The sequence below is a fragment of the Asparagus officinalis genome, chromosome 6 (genome assembly GCF_001876935.1).
Source record: "Asparagus officinalis chromosome 6, Aspof.V1, whole genome shotgun sequence".
Taxonomy (NCBI): domain Eukaryota; kingdom Viridiplantae; phylum Streptophyta; class Magnoliopsida; order Asparagales; family Asparagaceae; genus Asparagus; species Asparagus officinalis.
Window position 1 is genome coordinate 43,142,577 of NC_033799.1, and position 19,381 is coordinate 43,161,957.

The following is a 19,381-nucleotide window of genomic DNA, read 5'->3' on the forward strand; positions in this document are numbered from 1 at the left end:
GCCCACTTCCTAAATCACTCCCCAATTCACGTCCCTAAAATCCTGCACTCCCATCACTCAATCAACACCCTTAATTCACTCCTCAAAACCCGCACCCCTCACTTCCCTCCCGTCCCTGCATCATCTCTCTCCCTCCTTCTTCTTCATCCTCACCCCAAAAGAACCCATCTCTCCTTCATCCTCGCACAGAACTGCACCAGACCTCCTCCGACCACCGCTTGCCGTGCCCCGCTCGCCTTGCCTGCCGACCCCCCTCCTCCTTCTCTCCCCTTCCCGCCAGCAAACCACAAGCCCACCGCGCTAAGCCGCCGTCGAACCCCAACCGCCAGTGTCCGCTACGCCAGCCACTACCGTTGCCTTGGCCGCCGCCAAACTCCTCTCTCCTCGTCCGTGCGAACTCCAACCACCGCCACCCTTTTTCGCTGTGCGCCAGCTCCGCCTCACCTCTCATCTCCCGCAAGTCCGACTGAACCGCCAAGCTGCAGTCCACGCCCCAGCCCTACCAGACCCCTTCCACAGTCCCGCGCGACCACCTCCACTCGCCCCAGCTCCCTCCTCGAAGCACCGCGTCCGCGTCGTCCTCCTCCACGTCGCGAACTCGAGCTCAACAATCTCGAGCCAGATCTCCAGCGCCTCCACCACCGTGCCCAACACCTCCTCCAGGACGCCGCCTCTGCAGCCGCTCCCCTCTCCGTCGACCTCCCCCACTCTCCCATCTCCGGCCACCACCAGACCCGAACTCCTCTTCACCGCCGACTACAGCACCTCCCCGAGCTCACCCCCTGCAGCCCTCGTCGCTGAGTCCCTCCGACGAGCTCCGACCACGTCGACGCCAGTGACTCCCGTGTAGCAGCCCCGTCGTCCCCTCTGTCTTAGCCCAGAGCCGAGCTCCGACGAGCTCCAGCAGCCGCACCTCCTCCAGCATCTCCCTATCGCCGACCAGATCCTCCTCGACAGCCGCTGACGTCGAACCACCGCCTGCCCAGCTAAGATCTGAGCCCCAACAGCCCTTAGTCCATGCGCCAGCGAACCCCCCAGCACCAACCTACATCCGCCTTCTCATCCGCTCTTCGACTTCGACACAGTCTCTTCAGATCCACGCCGACGAACTCAACCACGCTGAACATCCGTGCCTGAACCAGATCCAAGCCGGCTGTCAACGTCGCCTCGATCGCGCACACGCTCGAGTCCGCATCGGCTCGCCGCTCGTCATCAGGCCGCCTGGCCTCGTAGGCAAGATCCCACTTGCTCAGAACTGGATTTTATATTTATTATGATTTATCTGTAATTTTAGATATGTTAATAATTATCTGCGTGTGGATTGTTTGATGAATAATATTGATAAATCATCATAATATGATAAATAGTATTTTCAGAATAATTATAATGAATTAAAAGAATTTATTTCGGCAGCAGAATTATTTTTGGATAATTATATTAATTAAAAAGAATTTATTTGAGAATGAAATCATTTTAGGAAAATTATAATAATTTAAAAGGAATTATCGGGGAAAAGAATCATTTTAGAATAATTATAATAATTTTTAGAAATTATCTTGTGGAAGAAATCATTTTAAAATGATAAATATTTTTAAAAAGAAATTATTTGGAAAAATAGAATATTGTGAATTAATGAGAATTTATCTTATAAAAAGATTCTTTTTGAATTTATGAATTTTATTATTTAAAATATTATTTTTAGAATTATTATAATGAGAAAAGAAATTATTTTAGAAAAAAATGAATTATTTTGAAGTAAATAAATTATTATTTCAGAAGATTATTTTAGAACAATTTTATGATTCAAATTCTTAATCTTGATTATCTGATATGATATGATATTATTGTACATGATTAGTTTCATTGATTGTCCATGTTGTGTCGAGAACCATTAGTAGTTCATGACTTAGTAGTATCGTGCGTCATGAACAGACCTAGTGACATGTGTGGGTTTGTTGACTGAGTTTAGTTGGTGAACCCGAGTTTCAATGTGGATTATGTTTGACTTAGAAAATACAAGAGAGTTGGGATGGGGAAGTCCATGTTCATGTGATCGGATAAGGCTGTTGATGTATCTTCCAGGCTCGCGCCAGTGAATTTGTGTAGTCACTGGGGTTGGTTTGTTGGGCTAAAGTGAATTGGTGTAGTCACTTTAGTCAGTGAATTTGTGTAGTCACCCGAGTTCTGCTTGAGTTCGGACCAGGCCGAAATCGGATTACGTGTAGTCCTCTGACCGATTCGTGTAGCGGTATTGGATGCGCGTAGAGGATTTGTGAACAGTCAGTTATCCGGTGATAAGAATGTTGACTTTATGTGAGATGTGGACCGGTGAGTTTTAGGATGGCTAGTTACATGACCTCGTTGCTTGGCTAGGTATGGATTACTGTGTGACGTAGGACAGTTGTGTTTCTTTCATATATAGATCGGGGTTAATATTTAATTATCTACAATTTGAGACATATGGTATATATAAGAGGGTTTCCTTGTTTGGATTATTTCACTCGACGTACTACATCTCAAGTTCTAGATGTTTAAATATTAATTCCATCTAGTGTATGACTCTGTACTTGGATGATTATTCTGATCGTTAGCTGCATGATCTCGTTACCCGTTTGATTTACGGATTCTTATGATTATCATGTTTTGGTAGTGGATTGCATGTGATTTTGTTGGATTACCAGTTGCACGTTCTTTTGTCGTTTCGGTTATCGTATCATTTTCCGCTTGGGTTTTCGTTTGTTCTTTTCTTTTGTGGGGTCTTACCGTGTGCCATGCACCCTGACGTACACCTGTTTTCTCTGGTATACGTCAGACTTAGAAGAAGAACATGTTTAGCTGGGAGTTCATCAGGAGCCAGAGGATTCTCAGCAGGAGTGTCCTGCAGACGGAGTAGAAGAAGCTGAAGCTTAGTTATTGGTCATCCGTTTTCTTTTGTACTACCTTCCATCTCTAATTGATCAGTGTATTTTGTATCTCTTCAGTATTCATTTGTTCAGATTTGTATAAGGGTATGTTTGACCCGTATTTTTATGTCTTGGATGATATCCCATTGTGATATGATATTTCTTTATTCTATGTTTGTCTATTATATTCTTGCTGATTGTGATCGGGGACCTGTGACTTCGCATTGTATTTATTTCCAGACGCTTAGCGTATTGGATTGATAAGAAAAGAAAGAAAAAATAGCAGTGTATATTTTTTCTCAATCTAATACGTCACGGGCTTTGTTCACGTTCCGATTCCCGGGTATTTTGGGAAGCGGGACATGACACATGACCATATCAACAAATTGTAGTTAATCAACTACATGTTATTCTCTTAACTTGATAATTAATACGGAAAAAAATAAAATTGAAAATAAAAAAAATCTTTAAAAGAATTCACCACTGCAACTAAGTTCATACCATAACCTATTTGCAAGATGTAAGAATTAATATTTCTCCAAACGTTCAAATATCAATGATATCACCTATAATGGGTGATTTAGTGACCAAATATAGTTCCATGTACTTCTACTGATGATTGACTATGCTACTTTTGAAGATGATACTGTGAACACGTGACCATTATCCATACTATTCTAGCAATAATTCAGTATGTAATTATATCTGATGATAGACATACATTGTGTTATGTCATGTGCAATTATAACTGTTGTCAAGCTCCAACTGGAGCCACCAGACTGCCATCACCTTCAAAAATACCTCTAATTTCTTAGCAATAAGAAAGTATCAATACTCATCAATACGCTACGAAGCTGGCGTTTCATGGTGTTTAAGAAGTTCACAAAGGCCATTCTTATGGTTTCCTTGGGTAGAGGAAGATGACTTAATTAAAAAAATTAGTATCTTATTGGCTCTATACTTAATTAAGATGTATTAATATCTTATTGTTAGATTCGTAAAGCGATCTTAAAATTAGCCAATTCCCATGCATGCGAGCTAATTTCTCCTGACCTCAACATAATTTTCATCTACACCAAAGAGAGAGAGTATTAGACGAAGAATGATTGAGTTAACACTTAAATGACTACCTATTAATTAAACTCAATATCATCCATCTCAATGTTTACTTTCTAACAATCACTATCTAAGATTTCTTTATTCAATTTCAAAATGAATATACCTCTAAGATATTTACTTGTATCTGAGTGATTTTATTCTATTTATGCTTCTGTATGAATTTCTACATATGCATATTCTTCAAGGTTATATAATCTTTGTCAATTATAGAACAATATTATCCATATCTTTCCAACTAATATTAATAGTTTTCATAAATAGACATTGCGCGTGCAATAGTAGCTATGCGCCAAGTTCAAGGTTAAAAAGTAAAGAATGATCAAAATAGAAAGCAACTCAAATTTTTTAGGAATCAAACATGTAGTCTTGTGAATCAAAGATGGCAAACATGTAGTCTTGTGAATCAAAGATGGTCATCTTCGTATTTGGGGAGGAATAAATTATGAAATGCATCTTCAGATGATGCCCTTTAATATTCCATAAATTCAATACATGCTCTAGAGATGCATATTTTTTGCGCAAACCATCACTCAAAGCTTCATGTCTAATATCTATAAATGCTTAGAGGTCAATAATATAGCCAGAACAAAGTGCTCAATAATTAAAAGTACAAAAAGTTCTCCAATCCAGTATCAGTGTCAATAATATAGCCAGAACAAAGTGCTCAATAATTAAAAGTACAAAAAGTTCTCCAATCCAGTATCAGTTATGGGGATTTAACTCACCTCATGTCAACATAATTAAAAGTACAAAAAGTTCTCCAATCCAGTATCAGTTATGGGGATTTAACTCACCTCATGTCAACATTTCCACATTTGCTAAAAAGCTACCTGAAGTCCTAATTGGCTAGCATCATATTCAAGGTTGTCACAGAAAATAAATCTAATCTGTACTCTGCCACTATATGAGACGCCCAAGTAGGATGTCAATAGTGAGGCAAATCCTATCAGTAGACATAAATATCTTCAATAAACACTCGGACCGGAACCAATAATTAACAAAAGAAATAGAGTACACGCAACAAATGCAATAGCATAGACAATAGGAAAATGCATGTTTGACCTTTAATACGTCCTATTCAAAGCTCTTTCTAACTAAACAGGGAGTAACCTTTAAAATTATTCAGCAAGGCATTGGATGAAGTTGATGTCACATTGTATTAAAACTCACTATAATGTGACAATGATGAAGTCAACACCACTGTGCATGTCTTTAAGTTTCAATACATGTGAAACTTCAACCCAAAAAAAGTGATAGGAAATTTACAGAACATGAAAGCATTAGAAATATAATGATTTATTTAAATTAAGCAATATGCTACCAATCAAATACAAAACATTTCTTGAGAAAGGTCAGACCTGAAATTCTATAACTTTAGGGAAATTCTATAACCTTTGGGAAAACACGTCCATTGATGTATGTTTGTGTAGAAGATAAAACTAGGCCTGAATGTTTCATTACACTTTGCAAAATTACATTAAATCAAAAGATACAAATATGAATATTTTAAATGAATTAATTTAAGTACTCACATCGAAATCTTCCCCCAAAATGGAGGTGAAATCATATTAGATCATAGCATTATATTCTAAAAGATCAAATGGCAGTACCTCAGATATCTTGAGCAACTTGCATAATTGACTGCACCTTTCCTCTCTTATCTGCAATGGTTAGAATAAATATGCCTATTTTCTCTGAATCATTAAAAAATTATAGAGAAATTTGAATAAATTAGACTAAAACCGTTTTTAACAAAAACATTCATAATTCTTGACAAGTTACTCTGATCTTGAAACTCGCCTTTGCGCTTACCATCTTGACAAGTTACTCTGATCTTGAAACTCGCCTTTGCGCTTACCATTCTTCCCTCTTATTTTTCTCTATCTTTTTCTTATATTTTACTTTTCCCTGAAAATGACACAATATAAAAAGAAAAATCCCATCAACAAACACAAAATCTCAGATAGAGTTAGAGATTAGAAATCTAAATTCATGCGATTAAAAATTCACACCCATGCATGCGTTCTATCTCTCTCTAAAGAGAGTTAAAGAATGTAAAATGTTTTAGGTTGGCTCGTCAGATCCAGAAAAGAATAGAATATATGAATTAAATAAATGATAACATTTTCAAATATGCATATAGTAGAGAATTATAAATGAGTCCATAATCAGAAATTATAATATTATTTTCGCAAATTTTACACATGTATCCAAAAAAGCAATACTTTGCCCAATTTAGAAACATTTTATAGGTCACCTTAGATTCTCATATTGCAAATATTTCCTCTATCCAAATTAAACTCATAGTATCAAGTAAGAGAGTAAATTCAAATTATCCATATTGTTCATATCTACATTTCTTCAATACTACTACTATCAAGGAAACAATCAGCACTGGAAGTGTTCAATAGCCTCCCTCTCCTTACTGTTTGATGAGCTAATTACTTTCACCTTCATTCCAATCCTATCCAAATTTCACTACAAAATGTCAAAGGCTACGACGCCCAACCATGTATGAACCATGTGATTAATTATAATGAAATAGGTATGGAGGTTCAAATGCATTTGATCACAAAAACACATGTATGAATTATGTGATTAATTATAGTTACATAGAATTTATTTCCATCTTAAGTGGCATGTGTATTTCAAGTTATATTATACATATGTTTTACAATGTTATGGAGAAGACTAACAAACTGAGAATAATTTGCCCCGGTGAGTCCATCAGCCTACAAGACTACTAATCGGTCAGGTGGGAGTTATTTGAAGAACAAAAGATAGAAAATGACAAAGTTAAATTAAAATTTACCCCTAAATGTGGATATTTACTCTTATCATATTTGAATGACCATTATATTTAAAAATTTTAAATAAAAAACAATCAAAAGTTTTGTCACCCATATCATCTTTTATAAGTAGTGTGTGTGTGTGTGCGCGCGCGTGTGTGAATAAGGTTTTCTTTCACTTGTTAGATCCTCACTACTAAATTCCTTAACATTGTAATATAAGCTCTAGAAAAATATCTATACATGAGCATATTTAGTAGATAACATTAATCTTGGTTTTGCATAAAAAGAATTTATACTTATTAAATATAAAAAATATGAGGTCCAATTTGAAATAGACATTGTATGTGTAATTAAAACATTCAAACTTGCATATTTATATTTCTTATATTCTATATTAGTTTTCCCCTCCAACAAAAATTTTAGTTTGACCTCCAAAAGTAACCACTATGTTTGTAAAATTCAAAATTTTGAATTTAATTAGTATCACAATCAATAGTATAAATAAAATTGACATAATCAAGCAATGATAAGAGACCAACCATATTAGACACTCAGTGCAATTCAAGTTCAAGCACATTCGAAACTAATTACAATATTTAAGCTAAGTTCCTCATATCACATAGCGTTATTATGAGGTTGAGAGGTCATTCCTTCTTTGGATCAAGTAGGTAATCATGCATACTGTTATGCTTCAAGAAAATAGTCATGCTCTTGTTTGCAGTAGAATACGAATAACCAGTTGTAGTACCAAATTGCCACCTAAAAAGACTACTGAACTTGGGTCATAATAGGATTTACAAAGAGTAAATAAATTTAGAAAATTTAACCTCAAGTCTAAAATCCACAATGATATTAGAAGGTTATGTTTTTTAAGATAATAAATGCACAAATGTGATCTAGGATCTAAACTAACAAAAACGTGAAAGATATTCAGCTCTGAGAAAGATCCTGCCTAAACTAACAAAAACGTGAAAGATATTCAGCTCTGAGAAAGATCCTGCAAAAAAAACTAAGATCCAAGACACATCCATCACATGGAAATGTAAAGTCAAAATTTGCCCAAGAATAACATAAATTTAATAAATCTAATAAAAATACAGAAAGAAAACAAATTCGATCGAAGTGGATGAAAATGTCTCTCCCACCTTGCTTTAGGCCGACTTCTTTTTCAACGGTGTGATATTGAGCGCACTTCGTCTTGCTACATAAATTTATCATAAGAAATAGATCAAAACAAGTTCTAGCCATCATTCTTTGAAGAGATCTAATTAGCTAAATCATAGAAATCAAACAAGACTAACCAATATGTACAAAGAGATCAGATGACGAAAAAATATAACAGAGCTCAAATTATGAAATAGATTTCATACCAGTGCTCTCTCCTTGTTAACCCCCTTCGACAAATGACAGGCTTGAGATTGAATTTGAAAGATGCTAACGCTGGTTAGATATTGAGAAGGAGGAGAACAAAGCATTGACCAAGAGGAAGGAAGACAGAGGAGAATGTGGAGTTGAGAGAGAAATTTAGATGAGAGCGGAGATGGTGAAATAAGGGAGATATGAAAGATATAGTCAATAGAAATCAATAAAAGTTTAAGCGTTGTTGCATAATGATAAGGATAACGAACGAGAAACGAAAAGCCTTGGAGTTTCATTAAAATCTCATGGCTATCGTGGATAATGTGAATGACTACATTAGCTGAAGGAATTTTTTGCATTATGCGTGGAGTTCAATTGGCCATGTCACTTGATGGAGATTTAAATTCAAGCCAAAGGGGTTGGTGAGTTTTCGTATTTAGCACATTAATTAATGAGTTATGGAAGGTTAAGAGTCTAAGACACTAATTAAAGCTTACTATTGTGATGAGGAGAAAATTAGAATTAAGTAATTTGTAAAGGGCAAAATGGGTATGAAAAAGTTTTGACATGTGTATTCTCTTTTATAAGTAGTATAGATATAGATATAGATATAGATTAGTTTTCAGATATCATAGCTAGAAGCATAAACTCAAGGTTTTAGTAGCACATTGTATTTAGTTGTTGTCTCAGCTCGCATACATAGGAGCAAGTTAAAATGACGGGGAAATAATGTAAATGAAAATGTATTTCGAATATTGTAACAGCTTCTTTGAAATAAATCTAACCCTCCACGTGATGAAAATGCCTCTCATGATTCATAAATATTAAAATAATCTTTTTAATCTTCTTTATTTATTTTATTTACAAATACACGTCACATTTCTTCTTATTTTATAGATATTGCAAAAAAGGCCCCCACATTTCTTAAAACCCCTTCTCTTTGATATTCCCCTCCTCCAACCTAATCCTAGCCCTAATCTAATTTGCCTAATCTTTAGGAGACAGTTTTTTGGAGCAAATTTCTTAATGTGAAGATTTTTTTAGCAAAAAATTAATTAAAATTTTTTGAGGCGCCATAAGCAATTTTTATCGCCAGGTGCGATTAAGTGGGAACTTTGTTTTTGTGTTGAGTGCGATAACAAAGTTCTTGAGGGATTTGTGGAAAACTCTCAAAAGTAATTGGGGGATTTTTTTTAAATTTACCCTATTTAAACATACAATAGTTTAAGGGTGTGTAACCAAATCATCTTCTCACAGTATGAAAACCATGACTTTCGTCTTTTGTTTACTCATTACATTATCGGCGGGAGCTAGCAGATTGAGTTAATGAATTTCTGTTTCCTAGTCTAAAATGAGCAGGAGCCAGAGTGAGTTAATGAATTTCTGTTTAGCAGGAGCCAATGGTAACAATTTTAATGTGTTTTGTGCTCAACCTTTGCTCATTTAAATCATTCAATGTTGCTACCAACCCCTAGATCAGAGATAAGGAGAGGAGAGAGCCACTTGGGCCTAAGGAGAGAGCCACTGGGGCTCAAGTATCAATCCAAGGACGAATAGAAAGTTTAATTAGTAACTATATTAATGTAGCACAAAAGAAATAAACATCGGAATCCATTAAAGGGTGCTCTTTGAATCCATAAAGAACAATCTTTGAGGCCACGAAGAATTCCCCTTGTTAATTAAAACTTGCCCCGAGCTTACATTTGTTTGAATAGTAGCTTCATCTCCAGCATCGATCAACATCCGCCTTATAGTCAGCATTAGTTTTCCCCGTCTATTTTTTATGTCCTCGGCTAGGGCTTCTTTTGAATCAAACTTTTGAAGAATCTTTTTCACACCATGTTTATGTGATTGACGGCATGTGGATCTACAAATGACTTAAAAAACTTCTCTAAATCTTTTCCTTGTTGATGATTTTTATATTCTTGTGCCTGAAGTTTCATCTCAATCTTGTCAAAATTATTGACACTCTTTATTTCAAAAGAAGAATTTCTCTCACACCCAATCAATTTTGTTTTGTGTCCTCCATCAAGTAAGTCACATATATTATCAATTGTCTCACTCATTATTTTATCCTTCTTCATTGGGACACTATCAATGTGTGTGGTATCACTCACAATAGCTTTAGGAACTTCATGCATAATATATATCTTCACTGACATATCATCTTCAACATGAGAAATCTCAGTTGCAACAAGGGTTTGCACATTAAGAGGAATCTTGATTAGGACATGTTCTTCTTTTGCACTTATAACCAAAGTATAGAGCTCTTCAGATTGCTTCAAGTTTTCGGCTAAAGCCTCATTATCTGACACTAAAAAGTTTCTTTTTCTCAGTAGTCTTTATCATGGATGACTCCTTTTCTGGAAGAGGCGTAAGTGAAATTTGACATCCGTCCTTTCTGAAAATATATCTACTCTGGATAGCACCAACATCAACTACCATGGCCTACCTAAAAGCATATGACAAGTATCCATCTCGACTACATCACATAACACCTTATCGACATAGTTGTGCCCTATAGAAAAAAGATACCTAATACATCTCATCATTCTGCACATCACTATCCTTGCAAATCTAGTCAATCTTATAAGGAGGTAGGTGTTTCTCTATCTTTAAATATAAATTTTCACCATACACAGAGCGACAAGATTCTTGCTATTGCCACTGTCAATGATAACATCACAAATCTTTTTCATTAGACTGCATCTTGCGTGGAAGCTATTGTACTCAAGAGGTGGTTCTTCCTTCTTTGTTACCTTTTAGTGCTCTTCACAACTCTAGTGTCTTAGGGTTAAATCGGGGCTGCTTAATCCTTCTATGATCATAGTTAGAGTGTGAACTCGAATATCAATTGAACACATAATAATATAGATAGGAAGAAAATAAGCTTTCATTAATTTCTTCATCTTCGCCCGTGATTGGATTTTTTTTGCTTTTGTTGATAGGTTGGATCCCGCATAATGATTGTCAGCAAAAGGCTATTTTACCCTTGGTAGGCTACTTGTTCAACCTTCTGATCTTTTACAATACACAAGTACCCGAAAAATATCTTCACCTCATCAATGCAATCAAGAAAATCTTCTATATCTAGTTTCCTATTGAAAGATGGTAAATCAACCCTCTTGTGTTCAATGTCATATATCCCATCTTGAGTAGTCTCCACAATCATGATTTTGGCATGGGGCATCATTTTCATTGATGTTGCTGTTGAATTCTTCTTGCAAGTCCTAGCATGTCTTTGGCCACCATAAATGTGATCTTAAACTCATCCTGGCTTCAGGCACTCTACTGCCAACGCAAGTTGGTCTAAACAAGTCTTAATCTGACTTTTAGTAATAAGGACTTTGTTGCTTGTAATCGGATTAGAAACAAGGCTCTGATACTGATTAACACAACGCAAAAATAAGAAACTTCGAAATCCACTAAATGATGCTTTTTGAACCCACAAAGAATAAATTTTGAATCCATGTGGTTTATATGAGGGGAAAGGAATATGCGCTCTCATGGTGGTGGTGTTAGGGAGGCTTTGGTCTTAGTGACTCGGATTCTCTGTTTTGTGGAGGAAGAGGATAGGGTTAGAGGCCTCTCTCGTGACATTGCTACCTGTAGGCAGTGAAAATTGCCTAAGATGTCAATGCTCATCTGACTAGCCCCGCATGTCAATAGCTTGGGCTCGTCTGCATTCAGCGAGCCCAGCAAAGCTCACCTGCAAGCATGAGCGAGCTCGCCAACACGCTCTGCTTGCTAGTACGAGCTAAACGTTGACTAAATGGCCTCGCCTCCTTTTTAAGCTCGCCCGTAGAGCTCAATCACCCCTTCTTATTGAGCTCGCCCATAGAGCTCAACCTTGCCTATTTGTTGAGCTCGCCCGTAGAGCTCAACCTCGTCTCCTTATTGAGCTCGGCCGTAGAGCTCAACCTCGCTTGTTTGTTGAGCTCGCCTATAGAGCTCAACCTCGCCTCCTTATTGAGCTCTCCCGTAGAGCTCAACCTCGCCTGTTTGTTGAGCTCTCCCGTAGAGCTCAACCTTGCCTGTTTGTTGAGCTCGCCCGCAGAGCTCAATCTTGCCTCCTTATTGAGCTCGCCTGCAGAGCTTAACCTCTCCTTGTATTATTGAGCTCGCCCGCAGAGCTCAATCTCGCCTATTTATTGAGCTCGTCCGTAGAGTTCGAGCATCGTCTGTTAGCTTGACTCACCTGCATGAATCAAGCTCGTCAAATCATTGAGCTCTCCAGCACGAGTTCAGCCTCGCCTGAATGCTTTGCTCGCCCGCACAAGCCAAGCACGCCTGCAAGGAGTTCGCCTGCACGAACTCTGCTTGCCAACGAACGCCAGCTCACACGTTAGAGGGGCCCGCTAGCCGACCCCGTCTGTTCGTCAAGTTCGCCTATAAGCTCGCCAGAGCATTCAGACAGCTCTCGAGCTCGCCCTTAGCTTTGCCAACCTCGCCTGAGCAATGAAAGCGAGCTGCTTGCTTGTGGGAGTAGGCCTATCCACTTCACACGTCCTGGGTGATGATGAGGCATGACTCTCACCTCCCCTATAGTGGTCACATCCCACAACTATGGGAGGTCATGGTGCTCCTCACCCACTAGTGGTCAAATCTCATAAATCAAGGGATGGCCCATGTCATCTTTTGCCTATTTAAAGCCACTTTCAGCCAACGTGAGAGGGGTTGATTGGTGAGTGAGTTGGTTGGTTGGTTGGTTGGTTGTTTGATTGACTTGGGCTTGTTTTGGGGCTTGCTTGGCTTGGCGTTTTTACTCTCAAGGCTCTTTAAACAAAGGCCTTCATTTGGCTTGCTTGAATTGTTGAAGTAGACTCAATCTGAACTCTAAGATTTGAACCTCATTAGCTCTTTGCAAACCCTTGTATTTTAGCTCTCTCCAAGCTCGCGGCTTTTATACCTTTTCAAGATCGGGTATAGTCAAACTCAATCACTCCGGAGCCTCTTCTGCGCACTGAAGCTCAAACCGCAACTTCGATCAGATAGTCCAAGGAAAGCAAACTCAGCGCGAGAACCGAGGGAGACGTCCCACCACTGCCAACGAGCCTAAGTTAATAAGAAGGGTCATTCCCTTCTCCTCTGTTGTAAAACATTGATCATTAGTTTGTAATAAGATGATCTTATAAATACAAACGACCCCTCGAGCGGGAAGCCAATTTTTTACACCCAACAAAAGATGCTGACCACAGTGGGAGAAACCATTCACTTAGATGAATTGGTGGTGGCGCAGTTCGACAAAGTTACAGAGGGGATAACTGTTGAGTCTTTTATGATCGGGTTCGACCAAGCCAAGTATGAAGAATACTTGTCTTCTTCCTCCTCTGGTAGCCATGCATCACGCAAGCGTTACAGAGTCGTGCGTGTGACTCGACCCCAAGTGGACGATGCAGAGCTGTTGGTTGTCTTGGAAGGCATTAGGTTTGTTTGGCGTATGAACTAGATGATTTTGATGGTGGAGATCGACTCTCTAAAGGTTGTCTCCTTGGTGGACTCTACTCCTTTTGCTTCCATGACTTCTATTTAGGGGTGCTAAACCGTATCCGTATCTGAGAAAATATCTGTAACCGTATCCGTTAGGATACAAATATGGTTATTCAAATCTATAACCGATAGGATATGGTTACGGATATGGTTTTGTAGTAAAATATCTGTATCTGTATTCGAAATATCCGAATACATATTAGTCATACTCTTACGATAGTTTCGATTCTTAGATTATGGATTTGTGGTTAATTTTGATGATCAAGATGTCTAATCTTAACTTTTCAGTTATAATGGACATATTAACGAACTCTTTTGTAGCACATGAACTATGTTTTTCTCAATACTATCTAGTTTTCTTATATCTGTTTTGTATCCGTATGCATATCCGCTTATATATCCGCATGTACTGTATCCGATTTTAGCAGATATGGTTATAAAAATTTCTTACCGAGATATATTTGTATCCGTATCCGTATCCTAGATGAGTAAGTGGATATGGATATGGTAAGCATCATATCTGAGCCGTATCCGAACCGAATGCACCCCTACTTCTATTGCAAATGAAGTTCGCGCTGGTTTGTGTCACGTCCCGCTTCCCAAAATACCCGGGAATCGGAACGTGAACAAGCCCACGACGTATTAGATCAATGAGAGTAAACATTTCTCCTCAACCTAATACGCTAAGCGTCTGGAAATAATACAATGCAAAGGCACAGGTCCCCGATCACAATCAGCAAGAATATAATGAACAATACAGAATAAAATAATACATATCACAATGAATAACATCCGAGACATAATATTCGGGTCAAACGTGCCCTTATACAAAAACTATCTGAATGAGATACTGGAGAATATAATAATACACTGATCAAATGGAAATAAAAGGTAGTACAAAAGAAAGCTGAGGACCAAAAACTAAGCTTTAGCTTCTTCTTCTGCTCCATCCGCTAGGCACTCCTGCTGAGAATCCTCTGGCTCTTGTTAAACCTATTCTTCCTCTAAGTCTGACGTACACCGGAGAAAACAGGTGTACGTCAGGTGCATGGTGCACGGCAAGATCCTACACAACAATAGAGCAAACGAAAACACAATGCGAAAAACAATACGGTAACCGAAAATGACAAAAGAAACATACAACTAGAAATCCAACCAAAACAATCAAGTAATAAGTCGGTCATGCAGCTAGAGTCATCAGAATAATCATCCAGGTAACAATGTCATACAAATAGATGGAATTAATACTTAAAAATCTATAACAAGAGACGTAGTACGTCGAGCGAAATAATCCAAACAAGGAAACCCTCATGTATATACCATATGTATCAAATTGTAGATGGTTAAATATTAATCCCGATCTATGTATAAAAAGATAATACAACCGATCCGTATCTCACAAAAGTCATACCTAGCCGAGAAACGAGGTCAAGTAACTAGCCATCCTATAACAGGTCACTGGTCACATCTCACACAGAGTCAACGCTCCTATCACCGGATAACTGGCTGTTCACAAATCCCCTACGTGCATCCAATCCCGCGAAACATGCGGCTAGAGGACTACACGCAATCCGATCTTAGCCCGGTCCGAACTCAGGCAAAGCTCAGGTGACGAAACAGGTCACGGATCAAAATGACGAAACATGCCACTTTGTCCAACAAACCAACCCCAGGACGAAACAGGTCTCTGGTACGAGTCTGGAAGATACATCAACAGCCTTATCCGATCACATGAACATTAACTTCCCCATCCCAACTCTCTTGTATTTTCTAAATCAACCATAATCTTCATTGAAATTCGGGTTCACCACCTAAACTCGGTCAATGCACACACACATGTCACTAAGTCTGTTCATGACGTACGAGGCCACTAAGTCATGAACTACTAAGGATTCTAAAACACAACCAGGAACAATCAATGCAACTAGTCATATGCAATAATATCATAGCATATCAGATAATCAAGATTAAGAATTATAAATCATAAACAGAGTCTACATAATTTAGAATTATTTCCTTTTCCAAAATAAATTCTTTTAAAAATTATCATAATTTTCCTCAAATAATTCTGTTCTCAAACAAATACTTTTTAATTAATATAATTATCCAGAAATGATTTTGCTACCAAAAGAAATTCTTTTAATTCATATAATTATTCTAAAATAATCTTTTCTAAAAATAGTTTAACAATTAAACTTAACCTGTTTTTCCAAAATAAATTATTTAATTTATCTATTTAATAATTATTCAAAACCAACTCTTTTTCCAAATAATCTCTTTGCTCATAATAAAAATTCTAAAACATCTCAAAATAATCACTTTTACACAAAATAATTATTCCTTTAAATTACTTATCATAATATCATTATTAATATTAATCACCCACAACTCACACAGATAATATCAATATTCATACGGTGACATAACCAAATCACAGTCAGATCGAAGCATGTTGTCACGCCCCGCTTCCCAAAATACCGGGGAATTGGAACGTGAACAAGCCCGCGACGTATTAGATTGAGAAGAAATATATTCTATTTTTTTTCTCTTTTCTTTTCTTCTCAATCCAATACGCTAAGCGTCTGGAAATAAATACAATGCGAAGCCACAGGTCCCCGATCACAATAGCAAGAATATAAAGACAACTCAGAATAAGGAATAAACATATCATCAACAGTGAATCATCCCAGACATAAAATATGGGTCCAACATATCCTTATTACAAAATAGTCCAACTAGGAATTTAGAAATACATAGTCCATAAAGAAAGTACTATTAAACTACTAAATCCATCATCAACTATTTACATTCCTCATGAACAATCTACACAAGAAAAGGGGCGGTCTCTCTGGTGCATCTTAGCGGGCGAAATTTTTCCCGCTATTGTGCACCTCCGTCTAGATCTACAATGAAGAAGAAGAAGAAAAATGGAAGCAAGGGGACTCCTAGCGCTACTCTGAGAGACTCTATTTTCGTTTTCCCCTCCTCTGCGTCTACTCGTAGATCTGAGGAAACAGAGGGGAACGGAAATGATGAGGAAAGCAATGGAACAGTTGAAGCTCGAGAGGATCCGTTGAAGGAGCTAATGGGGAGCACAGGTCCAATTGGGGCGAAGAAGAGAGTGCTCATGGAGGAAATTCTGGCCAGAACTACATCTCTCTCTGATCCGGCTCAAGTTCATCTCAGATCTGACTCAACTTTCACTCGACAACTCAGTAAGAGTCCTAACTCAAATTCCTGGGCTGAAGATATGGAAGATGAATTTGATACTGAGAATGATGAAGATTGTGATGGAATTAATAGCAATGTTAAGATCCTTACAACTCCTGTAGCTCAATCTTCAAAAAATTATGGGAAAAACATTCTGGAGGAAAAGAATGAGAAATCGAAAGATGAAATAGATCTAACAAAGGAAAGTGAAGGAATGAAGAAATCCTTTGCTAGCTTGTTTACAGATAATAGGAAACCTGGAAAAGGTTTATCCCTTAATTTCATACCATCTGATCAATCTAATGCTGCTGTCTTTACTGAAAATGAATGGAGGGAAGGAGGTGAGTACTGGAAAAATGCTTTAGTAGGTCATGTTATAGGATTGAATGCAAGATTTAAATCCATGGAAGCATATGTAAATAAAGCCTGGGGGGAAATTTCAATTCCAAAAATCATTTTGATCAAATCAGGTGTTTTCTTGTTTGATTTCCCATCGGAACAGCAGATGAAAAAAGTGTTAGATGCAGGACCATGGTTTTTTGGCTCAAGGCCATTGGTTCTCAAGCCATGGTCGATTGACTCTGAAATGGAAAAAATACAAGATTGCTCTTATCCATTATGGGTACAATTTCCAAATTTAAAGCTCAATCTATGGAGTGCTACAGGTATCAGCAAAATCTCAAGTCTTATAGGTTGTCCAATAACAACAGACATGCTCACAGCAACAAGGCAGAGGCTGAGCTATGCTAGGGTTTTACTGGAAGTGAAGCTGCCCTTAAAAGAGCCATTACCTGACACAGTTGAAATACAAGGACCTGATGGGAAAAAGTATAGGCAAAATGTCATATATGAACTTAAGCCAAAATGGTGCACAGTTTGTAATATTGTGGGACATGATACTGAATTTTGTAGGAGACAAAAGGGCAGGAAAATATGGGTTCCTGTTAATAGACAGAAGGAAATTGTGCAGACTCATAATGTACAGACTGATACACACAGTATTCAGGTGCAGGTTGCAGGATTGAGTACAAATGCTGAAAAGGAAAATGAGGTGCAACAGGTTCTACCAGATAATGAATCGTCATATGAGGCTCAGAGAAAAGATAACATGAGTAAAGAAGGGTACAATACACCACAGCAACAAACAGAAAACATGCACAGAGACAAGGGCAAAGCTATAGAGAATAACTCACCAGGAGGCATAAAGCATGGTAGCCCATGTCTTACAAATGTATATCAATCCCCAACTGTGAATGCATCAGGGTTCACAAGTGTGAGTAGAGCACACATTGCTAGAAGAACAACAATCAACATTGCTGGGAATTCAAACCAGAAAACTCAATTCTCCCCACTAGAACCACAGGTACATGATTTTGACCCTTGTTATATTGACAGGGGGGGATCAATAAATGCATCTAGCCATCTGGAATATTAGAGGATTTAACAAATCCTCTAAGCACTTAATGGTAAAGCAATTTATATATCAGTACAATATTCCCTTTATAGCTCTTCTAGAAACAAAGCTAAAGGAAGGAAAGATGGAGCATATTGCCAGGAAAATTGCTAGAGACTGGAAGTGGATTTCTAATGTCCAGGAAGCTGGAAATGGGAGAATCTGGATTCTCTGGAACAATGATTTAATCACAGTTCAAAGTATTAGCATAACTGATCAATGCCTGACTTGCTCTGTCCAAATGAAAAATGGTGAAGTATCATGCCTAATGTCTGTGATTTATGCCTCAAATCAAAGGGAGAATAGGAGAAAATTGTGGCAGGATCTTCTGGAAATCAAACAAAGTGTTAACTGCCCTTGGTTGGTTGGTGGAGATTTTAATGCAATCATTAGTGCTGAAGAAAAAATGGGAGGAGCTCCTACTTCAGATGTTGACACAGAAGACTTCCAAAACTTTATTTCATCAAGCCAACTTCTTCATATCAAATCTATTGGATGTTTTTATACTTGGAATAATAAGCAGGATGCAAATACTAGAGTCTGGAGCAGAATTGACAGAATTCTGATTAATGATAGATGGCTGCACCATTATACATCAAGCCAAGTGGAATTTCTAGTACCAATGTGCTCAGATCATTCTCCAGCTCTTATAACTGTTGGGGAGGAGGATTTTCAAGGTAAAAAACCTTTTAAATTCTACAAAATGTGGACAAAACATCCTGATTTCTTAGCACTTGTGAATTCTGTCTGGGGTCAAGAGATAAAAGCTCTACAAGAAATCTGATATTTAACGACCAAAATTAGTGAAGGGACCAGTTGACCGTCGTTAATGTGTATGTAATAACGACGGGTTTTTAAAGCCTTCGTCGAGTGATTACAAATATTATAGGAATGATGTGAGATGGGTAACGGTTTTCTAGTCCCTTCATTAATTTAATCCTAATACCGTCGTTATTGGGTCTCCTGAATAACGAAGGGTTCCATCACCATCATTGATGATACTCCTAATCATAATAGGAATGATAGTTAAACCTATTACTATTAATTAACAATAC